Source organism: Dromaius novaehollandiae, chromosome 21 (assembly GCF_036370855.1).
Source record: "Dromaius novaehollandiae isolate bDroNov1 chromosome 21, bDroNov1.hap1, whole genome shotgun sequence".
Lineage (NCBI taxonomy): Eukaryota > Metazoa > Chordata > Aves > Casuariiformes > Dromaiidae > Dromaius > Dromaius novaehollandiae.
The window spans coordinates 11,707,985-11,732,989 of NC_088118.1; the positions used below are offsets into that span (position 1 = coordinate 11,707,985).

Consider the following 25,005-nt stretch of genomic DNA (forward strand, 5'->3'; position numbering starts at 1 on the left):
GAAATCAACTCAATGTGAGACATGCACAGGAGAAGTGAGGTGAGACAAGTACTGGACACAGGAGCAGGTCAAGTCAGGATGTAGCACGGAGACCTTTGGAGACACCTTTGGAGAGACGATAATAGGTCCTACGTGAATGAAGGAGTGGGATATTCAGCAGTGATACAGAAAATGCCACTACCCTCCTCAACATCCCTGAATGCCTTAGTGGCAGAATGAATCTCCTGCTGACTCACAGCAGATTAGTGATTAGTTACTTTATGTGAGTAGGTTGACGAACTGTTAAAAAGCTAATGCCATCTTGCCAAACAATATTTTAGCTGGTACTCTTATAGCTGCATATGCTCTTGCTTCTACAAAGTTAATTCCAGATAAAACTGTTTTGGCCTGGAAGACCAGAAGTATTTTGAACTTGGACTATGTAAAAAACAGCATGAACTATAACAGTGTGCAGATAACATAATGACACCTACCCACCATCCAAGTATCTGTGCAAGAGCTGATCACTCTTAGATGGAGTCCTCCTCGCAATTTGGCATAGGTCACAGTCACATGCATGCAACTGACACCAGGAATTGTCTACAACACCTTTGTCATAGATACGTGCTAGCAATTGTAAACTTCAGATTTTCTTCAATAAAAGAAATACTAATAAAGTGAGTCTTTTTCTGTTCTACTCATTGGGCAGGCAGGGTCTGCACATAATAGAAGGCGGTGTTTTTCTTGTAACACTAGGAAAGTTGGTAAAGTCAGGTCATGGGAGTGGGATCATAGTTGTCTAGAAACTAAATATATGTGCATGGGTCAACATTCAACTACTAATGTTGCTGCTTTTAGCAGTAGTAATCTGGGAAATTTTAGGAAACCATGATTTATACCAAAAAAATTGGCACTTCTTTGTTTGCAAGTGAAAGGTATTATTTTGTTAGTAATTAAACATGTGCAATTATTACGACAGAAGAATCTGTGGGAGCATACCAAAAATGTTAAATCATTTGAAGAAATTAATGCAATTAATTAAGTGTGATTTAGTGTCACTCCGTGGTGATCAGAAAGCCAAGAGCACAGATGTAGGCTTTGTAGTCTAACTATGGATTGCTTGATTTTACTTTCTGTTTCCCTCCTCCTCTCCGCTGGCACATAATTCAAAATAGAGTTGTATAGCTCTTATTTATTTACTCTCTCAAGATTACTGCAGAGCTAAGAAGCTACACAAACAGAAGGTAAACATACAAAGGCAACTAGAGGGCAAATATAGGAATCTGTAAAAGCATGAGAAAGACTTACTTGACATAATGTTGCCAAGAAAAAGGGGAGAATACTATATCTAAACACAGCAAGTTCTGACTTCACATTACTATAAAATAAATCTGGGTAGTAAGCCTTTTGCCTTATCACAATAGCCCGTAATTGCATCAGATTCCAAAAGCTAAGCAGGATTAGGCTGGCTGAATACTTGGATGAGAATCCCATAAAATAACTGCTGCTGCAAAAGATGATGCTTTTTGAGTCAGTAAGTTTTGCTCAAGCCATGAATTCATTGTTAAACTAATGCCTTACCATGAGGGTAAGAGAAAGTACACTTCCAGAAGAAACTATGCTATTTGATATAAGACTATTGAACACTGGAGTTTATTTGCTCCCAATAGATTATGTGGAATTTGAGATGATTTATCTCTTTTTACACTGATAGAAATATTTGTCTCAATATTCTACCCAAATTCCATGCTAGCTAGTGACCTTAATTTCTGCCTTTATTTCACTGAGAATACCAATATTGTGATTTTCTCCATTTCTTGTAAACTACTGCTAAATAAGTTGATATTTTTTACTGAAAAGGAAACAGCTGTTGCTCTAAGAGAGATATTTACCTCAGAAGAATTACACGTATTTCTGGCTTACAAAATACACTGTTGAGTCCTTGAGTACTGCTGTTACTATCAAAGGAACATTTGCAAAGGTGCATACAGGAATATATGTAGTATTCTAATAATGAGCATATTTGTTCAAACACAACTAATTTAACATGGCATTAACATATTAAGGAAGTATTTGTTGTAAATAAAGATATCCTGGATGAAAACAGGATTTAGTATAAACTATAGTTTGATTTCCAGACGTTGATTCTTCTCAGAATTATTCTTCATACTTTATGCTACCCATATCATTTTCTGGATCTTTTTTGCTGTGAGAAACCTAAGCACTGTTTTTCTAATTCCCGGTTCCTAGAATGCAATGGGAGCTACAGTGAGATGGGAACTATAATCCCAAAAAAAAAAAAAAAAAAAAAAAAAAAAAAAAAAAAACAGACCTCATGAGGAGCAAAGAGAATCTCACATTGAGAGCAGACAGATTTTCATAGCAGTTTTTGAAGAAGACTTAGACAGCAATTAAGAATAATAATCCTCCCAAATCAAACATGGATATCTCATCCAGAAAAATGTAACTGAGTCAGGTTCCACTGGGGGTGGGGGTGTGAAGAAATGGTGGACACTTCTAACCATATATACTTCAGATTGTTAGTGTCGTATTTACTATGGTCCTGTAACAAAAATGATTTTCTCTGTTCCAGTATTATTACCATTTTTCTTCCCTATTCTGCTTTATTCATTTCTAGCTCTGTTTATCTCTGTGATTTTCCATCTCTTTTTCTACTCATTTTCAGTGTGAGAATCCCTCACAGGCTGTTCTCTCATCCCATTCTCCACTCCATTCCCTGGAATGATCAGCAAGCTTGTAGTCAGTTCTGATACTTAAGACCATCTAAACTATTTTATGAGATCTTTTACAGAAATAGGCAGCTTAAGGGGAGATTTTACAGTTAGCTCATGATTTCAAAGCCTGCTTTATTGCTGTGAATTGCTAGAAATTTCTTTTTTCAAATGAAAAGTTGTTTTAATTCTAAAAGAATCAGAAAACGTCACACAGGCAAACGTAACAGGGATGAATCTGTTTTGCAGATGGCTTTGCTTTTGACACTGGCTTTGCTTCTTCACTATTTCCCTTCAGATATTACAAGCAAAAAAGCAGGTTTTCAGAATAAATTGTTTATTAGAACATTCTACCAATAAAAGTGCTTTCCCCTATATGGCTGGCACTGAGTCCAACTTGAAAGGAAAACTACTGCAACAACAAATTCATAATATTTTTCACTGCAGACTATATCAATGGAACAAATGTTGTTTTCTTATAAACAAATACTGTTTTACATTTTATATAAGCCAAAAAATAAACGGAGGCAAATGGGTAAGTGCAATTAGCAACCGCAAAAGCATAGCAATTGGCATCAAGGAAAAGCATAAACAGGAGAAAATTCTTTCCTTAACTTTTAAAAAAATTAAAAACCCAAACCTTTTCCTGCCCTGCTGTGACTTTTAGAAGGCAGATGATATTATAACTGTCCTCTGCGTCTCTTGCCAATTTCAAAAAATACCATTTTGATACTAATTGCCTAATAACTCTGAGAGCCTATATTACTGCCAGAATTTGCCATTTTTTTTCTGATCTGGTGGGGGCAATAAGCTCTATGCATTTCAAAACATAGAAGACATGTGGAAAAGTCCTGGGGATGACTCCTTTTTTTTTAATTAAATGTGCTTTGTATATCAAAAGATATAACAGGAAAAGCTTTACAGTTCAGTTAAATTTCTGCCCGTCTATCTTTTAGCACTGACTAAAAGAAAAATTATTGAAGGCTTTTGTATGATTTTCTCATTGCAAGCAGGTTTGTGACATCAGCTGCATTGACAGTTTATCAGATGATCTGTGTGAAGTGTCAACACACACTGTGATAAAATAGACTAACTTTCGACCTACTTTAGGAAATTAGGAGAAAAATGCAAATAACTTGAATTTCCTGCAGAAGTCCAGGTATTTGTATGTCTCGTTATCATAATCTTAAGCCAAACTGCTAAAAATGTGATTCTTTCAGTGATTTCCAAGCAAATAATATTCAGTGTGAAGTCAATTAAGAAAAACTGAGACACATGAAGTTACCTTTTTAGTTAAGGGAAGGGGTTTAACGTAACACAGATTATCTTGTATTTGTTGCCAGCAAAGAGAGCCCGTATGAATGTTATCATGGGTCAGCTGATGAACAGTAAATTCTCATCTCATTGTAATTCATGTGCCTCACCCAATAGTGTTGAGTGGTATAACTTGTGAATGTGTGATTATGTGAATAAATTTGTACTAGAGGAAAACATTTTCAGTTTTATGCACACTTAGTAAATCAGTTCTTCCTCATCTGACTTTGTCTTTATAGAAAAATACCTATACTAGAAGTTAAGACACATAAAATTGGAACTTTAGTCATGGAAGTACTTAAAACTTCACTTTTTCAAGGAAACACATGGCACCTAAGATGGTGTAATGAGAAACACAGCATCTTTTTTTTTAATATATCTTTAGAAAATTTGAAAATGCTACATTACTACTGTTATTTATTATTTGAGATACATTCCTAACTATAGCCAATAAGTTCATTACTTTTGAAAATAAAAGTAAAAATACTCATCTATTGTATAAGGACAGAAGTAAGTAGCAATAAGTAAGTAGCAAAAGCAACAGTTACAGTTGTGAGCAAGCTATGTTTATTGTTAAACAATATAAAAAAGTTCTACCAGGCAAGAATAATTAGGACCCCATTAAAAGTCAGTGCAAACTTAGTTAAATTGATAAAAATGCAGCATTTCTAGGATACGGTTAATAGTATCAGAAAGTCTTTACATGTTACTCAATATAAACCTGATAATATTTTAAGAATGAGTACAGTATTTTTCAGTTGAAAATAGTTGCACACATTTTAAAATTAATTAATCACTTGGTGAATAAATTGAGGAATGCAGTAAAATGTAAAGGAAGATGAATCTGCTCACATAATTGCAATATTCTAAGGTGTAAGGTTAGCTCTAATACACATATGATTAATATCACAGGTAAAAAGCCTACTGAGCTGAATAGCATAATATAAAGTCAGACAAGTTATGAATATGTAACATTTTATATAGAAATAAATTAAACGCAAATCTGGTATCTTCAATCTTTTCTTCCAAAATAGGTAACTCAGTTTCCATTACATACCATTATAGAATGCAAAAAACGTTGTAACAGCTGTAGATATGAAAATTGGAATACTTACTTGACAAACTGAGGTGATGCCAGAAATAGCAGAAGTATATACATTAAATGAGTTATAAGGAAAGAAGAGATATATTTCCTAAAATAGCCTAAAAAGTCTTTAATTCATAAATCAGTACAAAGAAGATAAGAACAGTGAAAAGATCAAAAATAGAACTCTTCTGAAATTGCCAAAGGATGTTATTAAATTTCTCATATTATTCCATATGACACTATCTCCCAGCAGAAGGATCACTACATTTGCTCTTTCCATCAAATATACTGTATGATTCTTGGTTGTGCTTCTGCCCCAAAATATCTGCATGAATTTTCTTCTGAATTTAATCGGTATCTTTCAGTGCACTGTGAGTCTGTATTACAGACCAGAGGATGCTTTCTGTCCAGCTGCTTGCTTCTTCAGCTTCCACACTAAAGCACCATGGTAAAAGCAAGCTCCAAACCCAAAGTCCAAAACACCATCCATCTTCAGAAAGATTTCAGGTGGTTCTCTCCTGAACAAATGATCTGAGTGAACACGTATGGTCTAGGTCTCTAATTTGCCTGCATGGAATAATTATAATTTTTTTCTTCTACCTGGACTGTAATGGTAATAAATTCAAATAGTATCTTCCATTTAATTAGATTTCTGAAATTCATGAAGGAACTACGTTCAACCAGAGGTAGGTAGAAGAAAGAATAGGAATTGTTCATATCAGTGGTATCCTAAGGCAGTAGTATATTCACTGAAATGTTACATGGAAGAGATGATAATTAAAACAGTATACTGCATTTTGATACCTTTCTCTATTAAGATTAAAGTATGTGAATGATAACTGTAATACTACAAGTTCACTGAAATTACAGATTATGGTTTTCAGATTTAATATTGATCTTTTGTTTCATAAACTGCAAAATGCACCTTCCAAAGTGAATATTGATCATGAAATACATACAGAACTAAAGTACAATATCCAGAAACATCTTTACAGAATCACAGAATGGTTCAGGTTGGAAGGGACCTCTGGAGATCATCCTGCTCACGCAAGATCACCTGGAGCACATTGCCCAGGATCCTGTCCAGATGGCTTTTGTATGTCTCCAAGGATAGAAACTCCACAACCTCTCTGAGCAACCTGTGCCAGTGCTCTGTCACCCTCACAGTAAAAAAGGTTTCCTCCTATTCAGATGGAACTACCTGTGTTTCAGTTGTCTTTCATCCTGTCACTGGGCACCACTGAAAACAGTCTGGCCCCATCCTCTTGACACTCTTCCTTCAGATATTTATACACATTGATAAGATCCCCCCTCAGCCTTCTCTTTCCCAGGCTGAACAGTCCCAGTATATGAGAGATGCTCCAGTCCCCTCATCAGGGGATTTAGTAAGCCTTTGCTGGACTCACTCCAGTAACTCCATGTCTCTCTTGTACTGGGGAGCCTAGCACTGGACACAGTACTCCAGGTGTGGCCTCCCCAGGGCTGAGTAGAGGGGGAAGATCACTTCCCTTGACCTGCTGGCAATGCTCTTCCTAATGCAACCCAGGATACCATTTGCCTTGGCCACAAGGGCACATTGCTGCCTCATGGTTAACTTCTCCACCAAGACTCCCAGGTCCTTCTCTGCAGAGCTGCTTTCCAGCAGGTCAATCCCCAACCTGTACTGATGCATGGGGTTATTCCTCCCTAGGAGCAGGACCCTGCACTTCCCTTTATTCAACTTCAGGAGATTCCCTCTACCCATCACTCCAGCCTGTCCAGGTCCCTCTGAATGGCAGCACAGCCCTCAGGTGTCATTCACACACACACACATGTATATAAATACACACATATATAAAGCCTCATTTCAGGAAAGAAAGAAAGTGACTGTGTAAGTCTGGAATTGGGCAGCTAGTTCACTCTTTCTGTTTTTTTAGCCAAATCAAATAAATGAAAAAATTTTTTATATCAGCCTAAAATGTGAATACTTTGGTTTTCTCTCTAAAAATGTGTTTTGAATTCATCAAGCTCTTAAATCCTATAAAAAGAAAATTAAAGCAAATTCCACAACAAAACATAATTTTCAAGTGAAACATACAAATATGTCATTCCAATTTTTCTTTTCCTGGGGAATCATTTATAAATAATTTTAAAGCATACAAATATTTCCAATATCTTCTTAAAAACATTATGTTCTTAAAAACATTTCTCAGATCTGATTTTAAGTATATGCCTGTTCACTTAAGCAAACAACTAAAAATTAAGCTTGTGCATCCTTCTACTCAAAGAATTCTTTAGTTACCTCAATAAGTCCCTTGTTTCAGCATTTAACCCTCAAAACAAATCCCATTATCATATATTACTCTAAAGCCTCAACTGTAGAATTAATTTATCCATACACTTTTCACTAAACATATAGTGACTCCATATCATTGCAACTTAAGTATGTGCTTAATTATTATTTTGAATAAAAATATATTCTTCAATCAGAGATCAAACTACTTGCCTCTTCTTGTTGATTGCTATTAAACTGTTCATAGAGATGTTCTTTCTATCCACAGGTAATGAGGCCCCTGTTGGTGCCTGACTAGTCTCAAAGATGCAATACTGAAAAAGAAAAAAATCCTAAATGCTAAGAATGTTCTACTCGGTCCTGTCAAACCAAACGTAGTGCTGGAGGCGTGGATCTAAGAGCGAGAACACTGAGTAGATGTTATCTTCAGATACCTTTAGCTTTCCAGTAATAAAGAAAAATAACATGGGCAAAATAATTAAAAATAAATAGAAGAGAATAAGAATAAACCTGCAAAAATATTAAGTCAAATATGTGACACTAGGAAACAGTGTACAGATATTAAATAGCGTGCAAGTTCTAATGTCCTATGTTCAAGTAAGGCCTTTCTTCTGTTCAATGAAGGACTCATGTTCAACCTCCACCTTCATCAGTGCAAGGTGTAACACAAGCTTTTGATCCACTCTGACTTCCTTATGCACACAAGCACCTCCATCTGGGCTTAACTCGTCCTTAAACTTGACCTTGTTGGCCCACTGGAGTCAAGCTCCTGGCTTCTGGCCACTGACCCATTCAGACTAGCCTTGGTTACCTCAGCTGTACTACCTTTGTGAATGACTGGGGTCAACTCTGAAAAAATACTTAGGGAGGAAGCAGCACATGTGCTTCCACATTAAACCATCTTTGTTTGGCATCTATGTGTAAATGAACCTGTCATAAGCCCTTGACAAATCCACACTATGTCCTCTAAACAGAAGGCCCTGAATACAGGCAGCCAGGATGTGGCATTTGGTCATAGACACATTCTGTGTTTGCAGAGTGCAAGGTTGCAAGCCAAGAATGTTTCAATAGCTGAATGTCCTGAGTTTGTTCCACTTCTTCCATGGTACATGCCATTTTCAGTCAGAAATGGACTAACCACATAAAACAGAAGTTTTTTCAATATAGCAGCATGTGGGTTATACATCACCTTATAGAGCACAGAAGGTGGGAAAATGCTTTCAAAATCCAAACTATCCCTCTTCCACCAAGTTGTATTTAATTTTATTTAACTATTTTCATCATGCCTTAGTGAGCTGAACTCACTGTTCTGTTTCTGAAGAGATGAGTCTGTTTCATCATTGTTGCTTGTCTGACTTGACATGTTACAAGAGATACAGGCAAAGCTCACAGCAGTAGTCAGATTATTACAGCAGTTCTCACAAAAATGGAATGTTGCATCAAGGTAAAAAAATGTGATTGCTAGCTTCATAATTCTACAACATAAAAGAGAAATTTTATCCTTGACCGGTATAATAAACTTTTTTTACAAACCCCGCCCCCAATACTATATGTGATTAAAAGTCAGTTATACGTACAATGAAGTTATTTTAAAGTCCACGAGGATTTACAGCCTCCAAAAGCTCATAAAGACTCCCTAGTCATTTAAAATGAAAATAACAGATAATAGGGAGAAAAATAATAGGGAGAAACATAGAAAAGATCATGCAATTTAATTCTTACTGTGTATAAGGATTTTAAGGGACATTTAATGGACCTGACAACATTTCTCATAGGTTCACTGTGCATCAAATAAGCCTAAATGATCTGATTCCTTTCAACTAGCCATGTTCAATTGTTCAATCACCCATCTGTAAGAAAAGGAATCTATACTGGACTGCAAAACTACTGCATTCTTTACCATAAATTAGCTGTTAATACTGATTATGATAACAATATGAGTAGTACACATCTAGAAGCTATTAGCAAAACACAAAGTATTATGTAATGATTCACTCAATTTGAAGTCAGCTTCAAAAAGGAAAATAAAGGAAAAACAATATTGTATTAAATCTCCTCAAAGAAAAAACTAAGAGAAAGTATTGATCAATCTGGGAAAATTTTAGTTAGAAGCTTTCACATTAATAGTTAGTATATTTTCAAAAACGTATTTTGTGAAATTACTAGTAATGTTGCTTACATTCTGAGTCAACTGGAAAATTAGACACATGGGCAGGAACAACAAATCCTTGTTTTGGAAGTGAAATAATAAGCTATGGGACACTTTCTTTGAGGAGCCCAGTAAATAAAGGACCACTCATTTCCCATGTATTTACTATTTCATAATCAAGACTTTTTTTTTTTTTTTTTTTAGGAATATGACTGTTCAACTCACCACATATGTGATGCAGAGTTTACAGTCTGTTTCCACATAGTTTAGTTTCCATGTAGTTCCAGTCTATCTGTAACTGTCTATCTGTGACTGTCTAATTACTGTCCATATGTTTCCATATAGTTTGTTCTTAATTAAATTTTATTCTAAAATTTTGCAACTAGGTAAGTAAGCATCTGTAAGTGCTATATTAATATCTAAGTTTCATGCTTCATATTCCTGTAACTGCATTTCTTTAGAAAGATCTAAGAAGCATTCAGTTGCTCTTAAATATTTAGCAGTTTAAACTATCCTCTTTTTATTAAAGAAATACAAACAGCTGTTATTACCTCTGGAAGAACATGTCCCATCTTTGGCATTTTCCATGGTGTTGCCTTTAGCCTTCCACAAGTGACTCATATTTACACAAAACTTACCAGTAAGGATTCCTGTGTGATCTAATTCCAGACAGTATTTTGACATAGCAGAGATAAGCACTGTAAAGATATCTAGATGGCTAGTTTGAGAAGTAAATAATTTCTTTTATTAAAATCCCTACAATTTTATAAGAATATATTCCATCTTTTCCAGTTTTCCTGAATGCCTACTCTTTTTCCTAATTACTGTAGCAGAAATGATTTTATTATTACCCATTTTAGGTTTTCCAATCTTATATTTAACAGATGATTTGTAAGTGTTCCTGTGTTTAAGCTTTCTTATACTTGAGGAAACATATATTTGCTTCTCCTTAAAGTGTGCAATTCAATAACTCTGGAAAGATATCTGTATCAACCGTGCTGGATTAAAATGACTCTAAAGTTAAGTACACTGCTTCTGTTTTGAATTCATAAATGTGTTCATGTTTACTTGTTCTCATTTAGAGACTGACATAGTACTTCTCTCCTTCTGAAATCAACTTTAATAAAAGCTTTGGTGGTATGAAAAAATGCAGTATGTTTGTTAGGACAGAACACAGAAACCACAGAGAAATGTAAAGTACTGCGGTGACGAGGGACATTAGCAAAACTTGCTGTTTCTTAATACTGTTGAGAAGAGCACGTATTCAGACAGATTTCAGGGCATTCTTACTGTGATTCATAATATATGAGATATCAGCCTCCAGAACTGAATGGCCACTTAAGCTTGTATTTCAGAAATCTAGGGTTATGCTTTTGAATTGAGTGTCTGTATATATTTCAGTGAACTTGTTCATGAAAGTCATATTGATCTGGAATATAGTGAAGTAGGGTATCTTCATCTAGAAATTATAAACAGAAAGATCACAGCTCCTTGAGGGGCCTCCTAGATAGACAAAAATTTAAGAATCATATTTATTACCACTGTTGCTATAGAAGTGTTTGTGTTGAATAATTAAATCAAGTAAATTTGAAATCCTCATCCTATATCAACAGCTGAAGTGTTCAGCTGTTGCTTAGGTCAATACCAACAAAATCACTTCCTTTCTTCACCTATAATTAGGAAATTTAAAGAGGGCATAAAGACAGCTGACTAATTACATTATTTAGGACAGCAAAAGGCTTGCAAAGGTACATACAAGAGAATCAACTACTTTAATATATTACACTTCCAGCTTTTGGAACTATAAAATAATACTGTATCCAACCAAAGTAAAGTTGAGTGATTTTGCCCATGTTTCCATACAAAGGGTGTTATCTCATTGCCACCTTTCAAGTTAGACTACCAGTTTCACCACTATTAGTCTCTAGAATAACAGAAGTTCTTGTTAATTTATTCACATTTTGAACACATAGCTGTTTAGTTAGAGATAACTCTGCATGAGTCTCATCTCTCCTCATGCTTAACATATCCTTTTGTTATAACATTATTCTTTCATTACATTATATCATTATTCTTTCACAATTTTTATATATTATATATTTTTATAAATATGCACATATATATGTATATAATATACATGTGTATAAATAAATAGGGAGAGATAAAATTGAAAAAAAAAGAAAGCATGCACATATGTATAGAACTACTTTTCCTTTAAATAGTAGTATTAAACTGTTTCCTGTAACATTAGAATCTTAAAATTGAAATCTTTCCTCAGGGTCATCTATGAGTTACATTTGGACATAATCTCTTTATTAGCTTTAATTACCAATTAAATATCCTGCTATCAAGATAATGCTGTGAACAGATTTTGTTATTATCTTTTTTCTAAACAGAATACCAGCAACATTTTGAGATTTCGATATCATCTCCAAAAAAAGATTTGCAGAAAGATTTGCAGTATGTGAACATTCCAGACTTCCAAGTTTTTCTCAAAACCTTTCATGCTTTTTAGAAATATTCATTTTCCAGAAGAAAACAAAAAAGAATTGTTTTCTGTTGTGCGGGCATTCAGTAACCAGAATGGGGGTGCATGATACGAAATGCCACAATAACCATTTTGATCACATGTCTATGCTCCTGCAGTGCTACATCTTTTTTTTGCTAATCACAAAAACAGTTAGGTTGGAAGGTACCTCAGGAGGTCATGTTGTCCAGCACCCACACCAGTGGTGCAGTTAATGCATATACTACCTTCTTTATACCTTGTTAATTGGGTCAGTGTCTTCATGCAACTCACTGATTCAGCCAGGATCAGCATTGTCTCTTATTGTAACTGCTACTCATTTTAGAGCTTTCTTGGACAAAACATTACAAGATCTTACAACAGGTACCTTCTGAGAAGAGACTCTCAACTCTGAGGTAAACTGCTGATCCCATAAAATTGTTGGTGCACTAGTTACTCTACAAATAGATACAGATTTCCAAAAATTACCTACAATGTACAAAATAGTGCACATAACTATTTGATATTCAACCTTACAATAAACTTTGATTTCAAGTATTGTGTCCTAAAAGAGCAGTAGATATCTTTCCTTTATTTGTATTTAATTGCCTGAACTACATTCTTTAGACCTGGATGCTTATACTTCTCCTTTTAACTATATATTTGTTTTCTTCGTGTGATTTATTATGCTATGCATTAGAAGCTTACTATTGTTCCATCTATAATTGATATGAAAATATCTGTTCTCTTCCTCACCATAGAAACAATCCTAAACAACAGAATCTTAAACAACAGAAACAATCATAAAAAATATTATATTGATATATATAAACACAAGTACTCTATGTGTAAGAAACTTAAAGCACTCTTTCCAATAGGATATTCAGTATAGCCAATATACTGGGTATTCATTAGATATCAGCTGGAAATAGGTTTCCAAGTTTGGGTATTACACTTCTAGCAAAATGTGGACCCACTAAAGAAAATGCAGAGAAGAAAAAAAAAAAGCACAGTCTGAGATCTAGGAAAGCATGAAGCTGAACATGGTGCCAAGTAGAAAAAAAATGCTCAGCCTCTACTACACAAAGCAGGAAGAGAGTCTGATAAGCTAAAAAGATGATGCCAAAAACCTGATCCCAATGGCTCTGAGTCCTTTAAGGAGCACAGCATGTAATGAGTATCATTATATAGTGTTCTGTCTTTTCTTGCAGAAAAGGTTATAAGAAATGGCCATACTTATTCTAGAGAAGACAGGAAACATACAGATTTATCATAGAAACATGGTAAGTCTTCAAATATTTAAAGGTTGCCTTAGTGAAGAAAACAACAAACTAGTCACCATGTCCATGTCCACCAGACACAAAAATATGACTTTGTTTTTGATCAACTAAAACCTTTATTTCACCTTGCAAGGTGCTGCCTATCTTTGTGTAGTTCATTATTCCCACCTACGTGCAGTGGTTCCACTGAACTGACCCTTTCTTTTTCACAGTTCTACAATTTTTCAAGATCGTTCCAAATTCTAACACTACCCTGCAAAGGAGGTTTCTTTTGCAAATACTTGTCAATGTAATAATTAACTGGGTTGGATTATACTGATTTATATCTGGTGTTATCACAATAAAAATCAACATTACAAATCACTCTCTGTTTGCTACTAGGCACAGTAAGTCATACCATATGGCAATGAATTACTGTGTCAGGAAAAATATGCTCGGTTCATATTATTTTATCCTCTGGGTTATTAAAGTTAAGTGTATCAGTAGATTTCCTATAACATAGTTGTGTTTTTATGATTAATGTTAAATGCTATGTTTATGACACAGTTGTGTTTCTGCTGTAAAAAGTGTATTTTCTAAAGCTAATATTGACCAGTAAAATTTCAAGTACAAGTCTTAAAGACTTGAAAAGATTATAGATTTTAAATTCAGCACAAAGACATATGGAGCGCTTGGACATTTATAGAAAGGCTTAAAGAAAGTGTGATGCTGAAGGAATGATCCATAAATGTATTTTAATTCTGTGTTCAAAGAACCTTTAATTTTCTCAAGAAAAAACAATGTATACTATAGTACTATATATTTAAATAATATAAACATATATTTTACCTGCTTGGTCTTTAAATATTTTTGATATGACGACAGGCACTTTGTGCTCAGCACCACCCTGCAAAAGATGTGTATTAACCATGAGATCCCAATTAAGACTGTGGTGAACTATTTATACTGAAAATTAAAAGAAAAACAAACAAGAAGTTATCCATACCTTTATGTTTAAGCCCAAGCCACCAACTGGTTGTCTACGAAGTGTAACAGTTCTGTGCTTTAAAAAATTGCAGAAAAAATAAATTTAGGTGAAAATATGATATCTGAACAAGCATATAAAATGTCTTTGATTTTTTTTTTTTAATTTTTAAAAGTTATTTCTCAAAGGTACCCTAGAATCTGGGTGATCAAGTTCAGTTCTGAGGTATGATTCAAGACTGACTTCATAGGCACTCATTTAATTCCCTTACCATAAAGGTCTTTAACACTGAGAGCAGAACACTTTTATATTGTGAATTCTGCACACAGGTTTTTAATGTTTTACTTTTCTATTACTGAAGCACTATTCTTCCTAGATGGAAATTTTTACATCCTTTTGCTTTGACAAATGTTTTTGTGAGAAAACTATATGAAGAGATTTGAGATGCAAATTTTTACAGCTGAATTATTTTCTCTAGCTGATCATTTTTCAATTGCAAATACCAATGTTTTCTAATCCATATCTTCAGGCCTATGTGAATTTTCTTGCAGCATATGCTTCTCATGATTATTTTCTTGCATTTTCTGTTGAAGTGCATAAAGAAGATAAACATTTATCAATATTTTTCTATAGTAACCTATCATATGTTTAATACTATATTGAATTTGACATTTCATTCATGTGTACCTCTCAGTGCCTGACACCATAATAATGGAACATGTATCTTTACTTCATCTGTTGACAGTAATTAATAGTTGAGCAGGACTTTTTTAGCAACATGCTGAGCGATACTGCATATAATGTCGATTCTCAGCACCTACAACAGTAACTACTGAACATTTAAGGTAAAATATTTTTCTTTTTATTCTGTATATCAGAATCTCATATGAGATTACTCTTACATGTAAATTTCTGATTGGGCATTTTATGATTTCACTAATTCAGATAAATGTGAATTTTGATGTTCAACAGTTAAGCCCATACCCAACACGTTATTTATTTTTTCTAACACTCAACTTAGCAGACTTGTGACAATATTGACTTGGGGGAAAGGGCAACAGTAAGTCATACATTTCAGTTTGACTTTAAGAGGGTAAAAACTAAAGCATATAGTTAAAACTTAAGAATACTTCCTTGCATTTTTAAAGTTTATCTTTTCTGTTCCCATGAATATTATACTACTGCAGTCTGTGCTAAAATGGAAAAGTATTCTATCATGACATATGATAACTGATTTAATCAAAGGTGTGTATGATTCAATCTCAGACTATATAATTCAGCTTTAGTGAAGTATGTGCTGTTTCAGATTATTTCATTGATTCTTCATTTTGAATTGAATCAAAACTTTTAATCAAAATAATCACGTGTACTGAGAAAGCTCGGATCCAATCTGATTGAGAATACATGGATATCTACGTTTAAAATCATTGACTCATTCCCAAGAGCCATTTTTCTATGACATAAATCCTACTCACTTATTTAATTTTTTTTCTTTCCCTGCACCTATACTTATCCTCTCTAAAAAAATTGTCCCAATATAACTCATTGTACAGAAATGATGAAATAAATTATTTCAGAGTTTAGATTACTTGAGCATTATTTGGCAAGAAATGTACATATGCTGCAAGGACAGCTTTTGCCTTTCTATAATAAAAAAACAAGCAAGATATTGTCTATTGGCATTTTCTCCATTCAACTATAACTAATACACATATTTTATACAGTTGACAGATAAATTTCAACTGATAATACCGATTAGATTATTCAGTTCAGAGCCCTACAAAGCACTCTACTCGCATAATAGTTTGTTATAATTTTGATATTTATATTTTCATAGCTTATAGCATAGGTCATTATGTAGCTCCAAATACTCCTATTAAAACATACTTTGACATAAGTTATTACACATATATCTATTTTTTTTTTTTTTAGTAACAGCCTTTTAAATTAGAGCTACATTTAAAAAATGCAAAGGAACCCTCTACATGTAAAGATGTTCAAATTGCCAAGTCAAATACCAAAAGCTGGACAGTGTCATTATCAAGATCATTTAAACAAACTCATCTCAACTGTTTGCATAAATCTGTCTTATGAAACAGTATTGCTATTACATAATCATATATCGTTCGCTATGATCATGACTAATGGTCATACAAGACCAAATCCTACCTCTGATTTTCACTGAAAGATAGATTTTTGTTAGTGATTTTCAATTTTCCAAAAACTGAAGAGTGTATAATTGCAGAAGAATAGAAGAAAGCTAAAATTGGGTCAATATTTAAAACATATATACATTCATTATATCACAGGGGCTTAAAGGTCAGATGATCATAATCTGTCAACCAACCACCTGTTCCATTACAGAATGGCAATCAACCCAGCTCATAAAAATTTAAAGGAGAATAATTTTATGGAAAACAGAGCTTTTCAAATTAAATTAATATTTGTTATGCAGTTTCCAGTCTTAGTGACAGGTACCAGTGCTGTAATAACCCACATAAGGCACCAATCTGACACCACAAAAATGCTTAATGAAAAAAATAAAACTACGCAAAATAATATGGCATATTTTAAATGCATTTAAACTGGCTAACTAAAAGATTCCAAATCAAAATTTAATTAAGATAAAGTCATCATTAAGTGGGTATGCTTCTGGTAGGGTAGTGACAGTCCCTGGATTATTAAAAAAGTTAAAAAAATTAGTGATCTGAAAGAAAATCTAAATTAATTGCAATAATGTTTGTACATTGTTTGTTTGACACAAAGTGAGAAGTAATGATCACCAGGACAGATTCTGAGTACATAGTTATTTTGATGATTTGTTAAATTGGAAGTAAGTTACAATACATATTTTAATACAAGCAAATAAAAGATAAATTCTTCTTGTAACAAGGAAAACAAATTCCATAAATAAATAGAGCAGAGCACTCTATCTGGAAAAAGGTGATTTTCCAAAAAAAGTGAGTTCTACTGAGTATGAGAAAAATCTGTGTTCCTAAATAAAACCACAGCCAAAAGCACTAGTGTAATCCTACATCATTAGATGACTATTAAGCAGGAATATGGACACTTAAATTATTTCTGTATCTGGCAGTGGTGCAAACACTTGAACAAATACAGCAAGTTCTGATAAGCTCATTTTGAAAATGATAACACACAAACTGGAGAGGCAGCAAAGAAGAGCCACAAGAATGCCAAACAGCTTGAGAGGTTTGTCTTGTAGTGAAACAGATACCAGGACTTGAACCTATTTAGCTTTTTTAAGCGTATTTCAGGGATGGTCAAGCACAGTTTTAAGCAACTTCCTTGGCAGAAGAGTGAATCTTACAGACAAATATAGTGCAAATTTCAGTGACATGAAGTTGAAAATAGACACATTCAGACTACAGACACAACATTTTAAACCTTGCTACCAGGGTAAACCATAATTGGAATTTAAAATAGTGAACATTTTTTAACAATAATATGGCCTTTAGACCTTAAAATGAAATGATATTTCTTTTTTATTTTTCTTTAAACCATGATCTATCATGTTATTTCATGAACACAGATTTAATTCAGTTCTAAATGCAGAATTATTAAAATCCTCATGGGCTTTTTATGGTACTAACCGCTACAATATCTGGGTTCACCCATAGAAATAAAATCAGTTAAATCTATCACAAGTAGCCTCATCCTACAGAGTAAGAAGGGAGGCACCTAAAGATTAAAGTACAATTTATTCTGTATTACTAATGCAAAATGCCTAAATATATTTTTTTCTAAGTATTTAATATTTGTATGAACTTTATCTGTTTAAAGAAGATATGAAGGCAGAATTCATGCAAGATGATGAGAGCTATGCAATTTACCATGTTAGTATCATATGTCTGAGTTCCTTCCGCACGGGAAAGACAGCATATATACATGGTTCATTACAGAGACTTTCAGGAACATCATATAGCAGGATCCCCAAGTCTAGTCTCATGACAGGATGCACAGGTTAGTGATGCGGGATGTAACTCCACTGGTAGTTCTCCCAGTGGAGGATGGTCATGTATTTTCTTGCTGTGAGAATCTCTTTCTTAAAACTGAGATCCTAGATAGTTGAAATAGTGGTAAATGACCATCAGGCAAATAGACAGGTTTTTGACACCAGGGAAAAGACTCCAGAAAGTCTAGTCAAGTGCAAGGTGATACATCTCACAGGAATCTTGCTCAGCCCAGAAAAAAACAGGAAGGAGTCTGTAGGTTTGATCTACATGAGTACCAACAACATAGGGAAATTCAGGAAATAAGCTCTAGAGATAAAAACTAGATTGCAAGGAAGTAAGTTGGAGACCTGCACTTCTATAGTAAGATTCCCCAAAATGCTTCCAATACTCCCCACAGGACGGAGGAGACAGACAAAGCTCTAATGTCTGCCTGAAAAGATAACTCAAGAAATATGGATTCAGATTCATCAGAAACTGAAGGAATTTTTGAAATAAAGGGAGCCCGTTCAGGAGGCACACACTTCATCTGGACTGTAAATAAGCCAAAGCTGCTGGTACTTAAAATTCAGGAAGGCTGTAAGTGAAATTTTAAACTGTAGGGCTGGGAAAGAAGTACAGGTGAGCATTATTGTGGACTATGCTTGTATTATGGATATAAGCAGAGAAATGCTGTATGCTCAAGTGAAGGGTTTTTGGAGAGGTAGAAGACGACTGTAATGCCAGAATGAAAACTATACATAAATATACATACATATAGTAAAGGTAAAATAGTCTGCATGAACAGCAGAGTAGAGGCTCTGTGAGAAAAAAGAGCTTAGACTCAAAGAAAACTAATAAACCAACTACCTCATCAAATAAAACAAAATCTCTATGGATTCCAAGCTAAATACAAGCAAGACTGTATATTACAATGATACGAGTCAACTAGGTTGACAACAGTAACCGAGATATGCAAAGAGGTGATGAAAATGAGAAATATAACACTGATGACAGATTTAAATTAACCTCATGTAGATCAGACAAATATCACACCAGAATATAACACAGTCAATAAAATGTAGGTGTCTATCAGTGACTGCTTCATGGAGCAGCTGCTTATGGAGCTTGCTCCTGTCTTGAATACCACAAAGGATCTACTCTGTAGCAGCAACCACTGTGTACTTTAGATTCAACATCTGCAAGAGCAGCAAGTTCAAAAATTCCACTGCAATTTTGATCCCAAAAGAGGAATTATGCAAAAGTAAGGAAGTTTGGTAAAAAGGAATATAAAGTTGAATATTAAATCTTCATAGGCGGTGTGAAGACTACTTAAGGTTACCACGCTGCAAATGCAGAGCCACTGAATGTGGCTTAACAAAGCTTAACAAAGACAAAATGAAAGCAGCATGGCTAAATAGCAGGATAAGAGAGGTTATCAGATGTAAGGAGTGGACATCATATTGAAATGAAGACAAGAGAAAGGAACATAAGCAAATGAAATATAAAAACAGAATTAGACATTGGAAGTAAAGAGAGTTCAAAAAACAACTGACAAAAAGAAACAAAGAATCAAAGAATCAAAGAATCAAAAACAATCAAAAATAATAATAAATATTCAAATATATCAGGAGCAGGAGGTCTGCCAAAGAAACTGCAGGGCCAATTTATGATGAAGATATAAAGGAGTACTAAGAGAAAATAAAGCTGTTAGAGGGAAGATAAATGAACACTTTTCATTAGGGCTTACTGTGAAAGCAAATAGAAATGTTCCTCCAATACTCCTTGTAGCACAAATGATATATGGATCTGTATGATTCTGAAATAACTTTAGGAGCAAATTGACTAAATAACATAGCAAATCACCAGGGTCAGATAGTGAGATTATCTTCACTGCTTATACCTGAGACAAGAAGGATGAGTGAACTTGGAATATCTGCAGAAGGATCTCATGAAATAGTAATTATAAAATAGCAGATAAAAGACAATAGTAGATAAGTGTTAATGAGAGAGTCTTTTTTTCCCCCACATATATTACTTTTATATAAAGTTAGGATTATTTCTAAATCAGTTATTTCTATAATGGAGTCAAACCTCGGGGTTAAAATAGATAGTTCCACAACAACATCAGTTCAGTCTTCAGCAGTGGTCAAAAACACAGATCAAATTTTAGGAAGTCTAAGCAAAAGAATAGAGATAAAATATATAAATAAATATATGTGTGAGTGTGTGTGTGTATACAGGTATGTATATATATAGGTATACATATATGTAAATTATACCACTGTAAAAATCCAAAGTTCACCTATCCTTGAATTATGTATACCAATTTGGTCCCCTCATATGTAAAACTTCTGGAAAAGGTTTAGAGAAGGCCAATAAGGATGATGGAAGGACAAAAGAGCTTCTGTACAAAGAATAACAGAATAGCCTATAACTCCTCAGCCAGGAAGAGAGATGGACTGGGGATCAGGAGAGTCTTAAAAAAACACAAGTGGCATGGAAGACAGTGAATAGGAACCAGTCTTTATCATCTTTTGCAATACATGAATTAGGAGGCATCAAATGATACTGTTAGGAGCTAGGCTCAGATTAAACAAAAACGGGTGATTCTTTGTGCAATGAGTAGCAGATCTATAGCGTCTGATGAGAAAAAAATTTTGGATGCTGAAAATCTAGACTGGACATGGAAAATAATTCTGTTAAGAGCTAATACAAACTACATTTTGCTTCGGAAAACCCTGAATAACTTCAGGCAGGGAAAGTGTTAAGAAAAGCATCATATATTCCTGCCCTATCCTTATCCTTTCCTAGGGATACATTAATGGCTACTTTTGAAAAAAGGATACTAGACTCAGTAGATCTTAGGTCTGAATCAGTACTTATGCAGACAAAATTTCACAGCAATGAAACTTGGACAGAAAATTATACTAGTTTTGTATGCAGTTATGAAACAAAATTCTAATACAAGAACTTCATGCCAAAACCAAACTCTAATATTTGTAAAAAACCAAATCTTCTGAAGACATAAATGGTAACTTTATGCATGATGAAAACCTAATGTTTTTGTATAATTCAAATATAGAGACAGCTTATTTTACCTCTTAGTTGCCTGTATGTTATGTATAATTTTTCTATTCAGACTAATTTATTTATGGTTTGAGGCTAAAGTGAGGCAGACATCTGTAGCTGTCTTAAGAAACAACCACAAAAATATAGCACTACAGTTGACTGTATGATAACTGTGTAATATTATTTCTGTATAGGCAAGGAAAACTCTTTAGAAAGTGTTACAATTATCAATCTGAATCTGAACAGAAAATCTGAAAATAATACTATTTTGTTTTTTAACTAGTGTTTTGTTTTACTAATTATATCCTTTAATAATTTTTTATTTATTAAAGCCATTCATTCTGAAGGTTTCCAAAGTACTCGATGTGTACACTATAAAGATCACTTACTCAAATTGTGCTACAAAGCAGAAGTAATTCTGTACCTCTTACAGCAGATAGCATAGCAGGCTTTTGGGTCTCTTGTTTCTAGGAGATTAGAGGAAGAATAAGTGGACTGCATGGAACTTCAAGGTGCATTTGAGTAGACAGAATGTAATTATTAAAACTGTAATTGTTCAGGATACCAATATGAAACATTCCTACCTTTGTGGGACCTTTTATTGCTGCAAGTAGACAAGGATTCAATTGTCCATTTTTCCAAGTGATACTGGCTGTGTAATACCTATCATTATGTTTAAGAATTGGGTTAACATTTTGGGAATGATATTAGCTAGCTTCTAAGCTTTAAGAAACAGATTAAATTGACAAGTATCAAAAGTACCAACATAGAAAGAGAAAACAGATTTACCTAAGTGCATGGTAGGCAGAAGCAGTTCTGTGACTGTATAGCCTAGCTGTTTCATTTTGACTTAGTTTACTGTGGAGAAATGTATATTTTGGAAACAGGCTTTTTCTTTAAAAAGTTAATTTTAAAAAAGAGTAGGCCAGTAACATTCTCATTGTTATAAAGTTTTAGCATTGTATGGTCAATACTTCGTCACAAAATTTTATAAAATTAGATGTTCAGTTTTTCCCCTAAATTTACAATCAAGGAATCTTTTAGAGGGAAGCACAGAAATACACATTCACTGCCAAAGCCCAAATAGGACTATAATTTTCTTAATATTACAGAATAATGGAATTTGCAAGATTAAGATTACTTCTAACACTTCTTATATAGCCCTATAATAATAACAAGAGGTTTCAAGGACCAACATATCTATCATTTCATAAAAAAGTACTGCTACACAGAACTGGAAATTTAAGATGACAGGCAAAAGCCTGTAACAGATGGGTAAGACAAACAAATGGAGAAGTTGAAACAAAGCCTAACTCTGGGCGTAAATCCCACTGCAAAATGATGGGTTCCAATCTTGATATCTCTACTAAATCTGCTATCTGTTTCTGGAAAAACTGAAATCATTGAAAGGTCATAAAATGAAAAGTTAGAAAATGTAGGTGCATAAGATGAATTCTTCCTGTGAATTCTATTTAAGGTTTGAATAGAAATAAAATTCCTAAACACTGTCTCTTTGGTCCAAGAAACCAAAGTCGACTCACAAGAATTAGCATATAGGGATTGTGTGCAGATATGAATGTTGTCTGTGAGTTCATTTCAATTTTTGCGCTTTTGTTCTTGATGCCAATTAGATATCCAGTGTTAAAAAGCTATTTCCTGGAATTTTATAGGTGCATGGTAGAGAGAACTATAGGATGGACAGGACCCTCTGTGAAAATGAGTCCAGCCACCTGTTAGGGCAGACAGTCAGAGCACAGAACACAACCAAAAGGGTAAATAAAAAAAGCATCTTATTGGTAAAGCCAGTATTTAATTAAAAAAAAAAAAGTCCTTTAAATGCCTTTAAATGAAAATGTAGCTTATTGGGGGGGGGGGGGGGGGGAGGGAGGGGGAAGGAGCAATCCAGAAATCCAGTTGTACATGCCTGAATAAAACCTTTGTCTTGTTCCAAAGCATGGAAACACTGGAGTTCATGGTTGTTGACCATGAACAGGCTTAGATATGTTCAAAGACAATGCAACTGCATTTAAGGAAGCACTTTGCTTTTCATGAAAGACTAACATCAGCAGTCATCACGACAGAAGCAAAAGCAATTTCTAGGCAAAAAAAACCCTTGTAGCTGCAAAAGTGAAAGGGTGGAGTTAAACTAACTTTTGTGGTTAGAAGTAATATTTAGAAGTGATCAACTCGTTTGTTCCTCAGTCACTATCATGCTCATGGAACAACATTTGTTCTGAAGGGAGGCCAGAGCACAACCAGTGGGTTTATATCTTGTCACAGTACGTAGCTCAGAGACAAGGGCTTTATTTCAGAACAAGATCTTGTTCTGTGCACAAGGGCAAACAACTGCAATGCATAAAAAAGCTGTTCACGATGTGAATAAGCAGAAAGGATTTTGCCCTAACCTAAGATGCTGACACGCACAGACCACAGATGAAATCAGACTTGGGCAGGATGCAGTTCAGTACTTATGTCGCTTTCAACAACCTGTAGCTCTCCAAAGCTTTAAGCATGAAAGCAGTACCAAAAATATATTTGTTAATTAAGCCTGCATTTTTTTGCTTAGATGTAGTCCCAAAAGGTTTTAGAAGCCCTGGGAGAGAGAATTTCAGGGAGAGACAATTTCAGGAGAGCTCTAGATTGAAATAGCACATATAACTAAACAGATTGGGGAGCTTAAAAGATCTCAGTCATCAATATTGAAACAGACAGCAGCAAGGCAAAAACTTTAAAGAACTCCAAGAATGATGCGAGAATATGTTGAAAAGCAAATGCAATGCAAACTTGAAAACATAGACACCAAATAGAAGAGCAAGAGATCAGTAACTAGAGAAGAGACTAGTTGGTAACTGGAGGCATAAAGTGGAGGTTGTAACAATTTCCATTGCTACTGAAACTATCCTTTAATACTATGTATTTTTCAAAAAGTTTTTAATCCACTTCTCAAATCTTTCTATGTCAGGAAAAACATGAATTACCCTCCTCATTTTAAGTGTATTTCCCTACAAATAAATCATAAACTCTGGCTCACAGACCTAACTCCTGAGAATGATATAGCTGAAAACAACCAACAGCTTTAATAAAGTTTCTCAAAGAACATCGAGACTTGCCTTATGATACTTTTTAAATGTAATTTGGAGAACTATGTGGTCAAACACCTGTCTTTTAGTTATGAGATAGCTCTTGACATAGGTGACCTATTATGTTCTTTTAAAACACAATGGTTTGATAGAAAAGTTTATCTCTGCATGTGGATGGATACAAATATATAAAAGACTTTTCTAGAGATGTGAATGGAGCTTAAGGGCCAATGTCAGAAGCCAATTATAGTTCTAATTTTTGGTGCTGCTTGCTGTCTGTCACTGAACAATCACAGAATTCAGTTTAGTGTTTTGTAGCAGGATTTTACATCCACCCATCAATGTCTACCCATTTTGTCATCATTACCAGATTGTCAACATCCAGCGCTGGCAGTCGAGGAAGGGGATCCTTCATTATGAAGAGTATTCTATTTGTGCGTTAATGAACAAGGGGAGAGATTTCATGAGGAGGTACTTTAAGCTTTCCACACAATTTGATATAAAGGGATATATTTGGGAGAAGATTCAGTATGTATATATATATATATATATATATATATATATATATATATATATATATATATATATATATATATATATATATATATATATACTGTGTA

At 34.2% G+C, this 25,005-nt stretch overlaps 1 pseudogene; it reads right to left on the reverse strand.

Moving 5' to 3' along the window:
- Positions 1–24,800, reverse strand: part of LOC135330446 (gamma-2-syntrophin-like) — a 108,415-nt pseudogene extending 83,615 nt beyond the window's left edge.
- Positions 24,801–25,005: the final 205 nt, after the last annotated feature.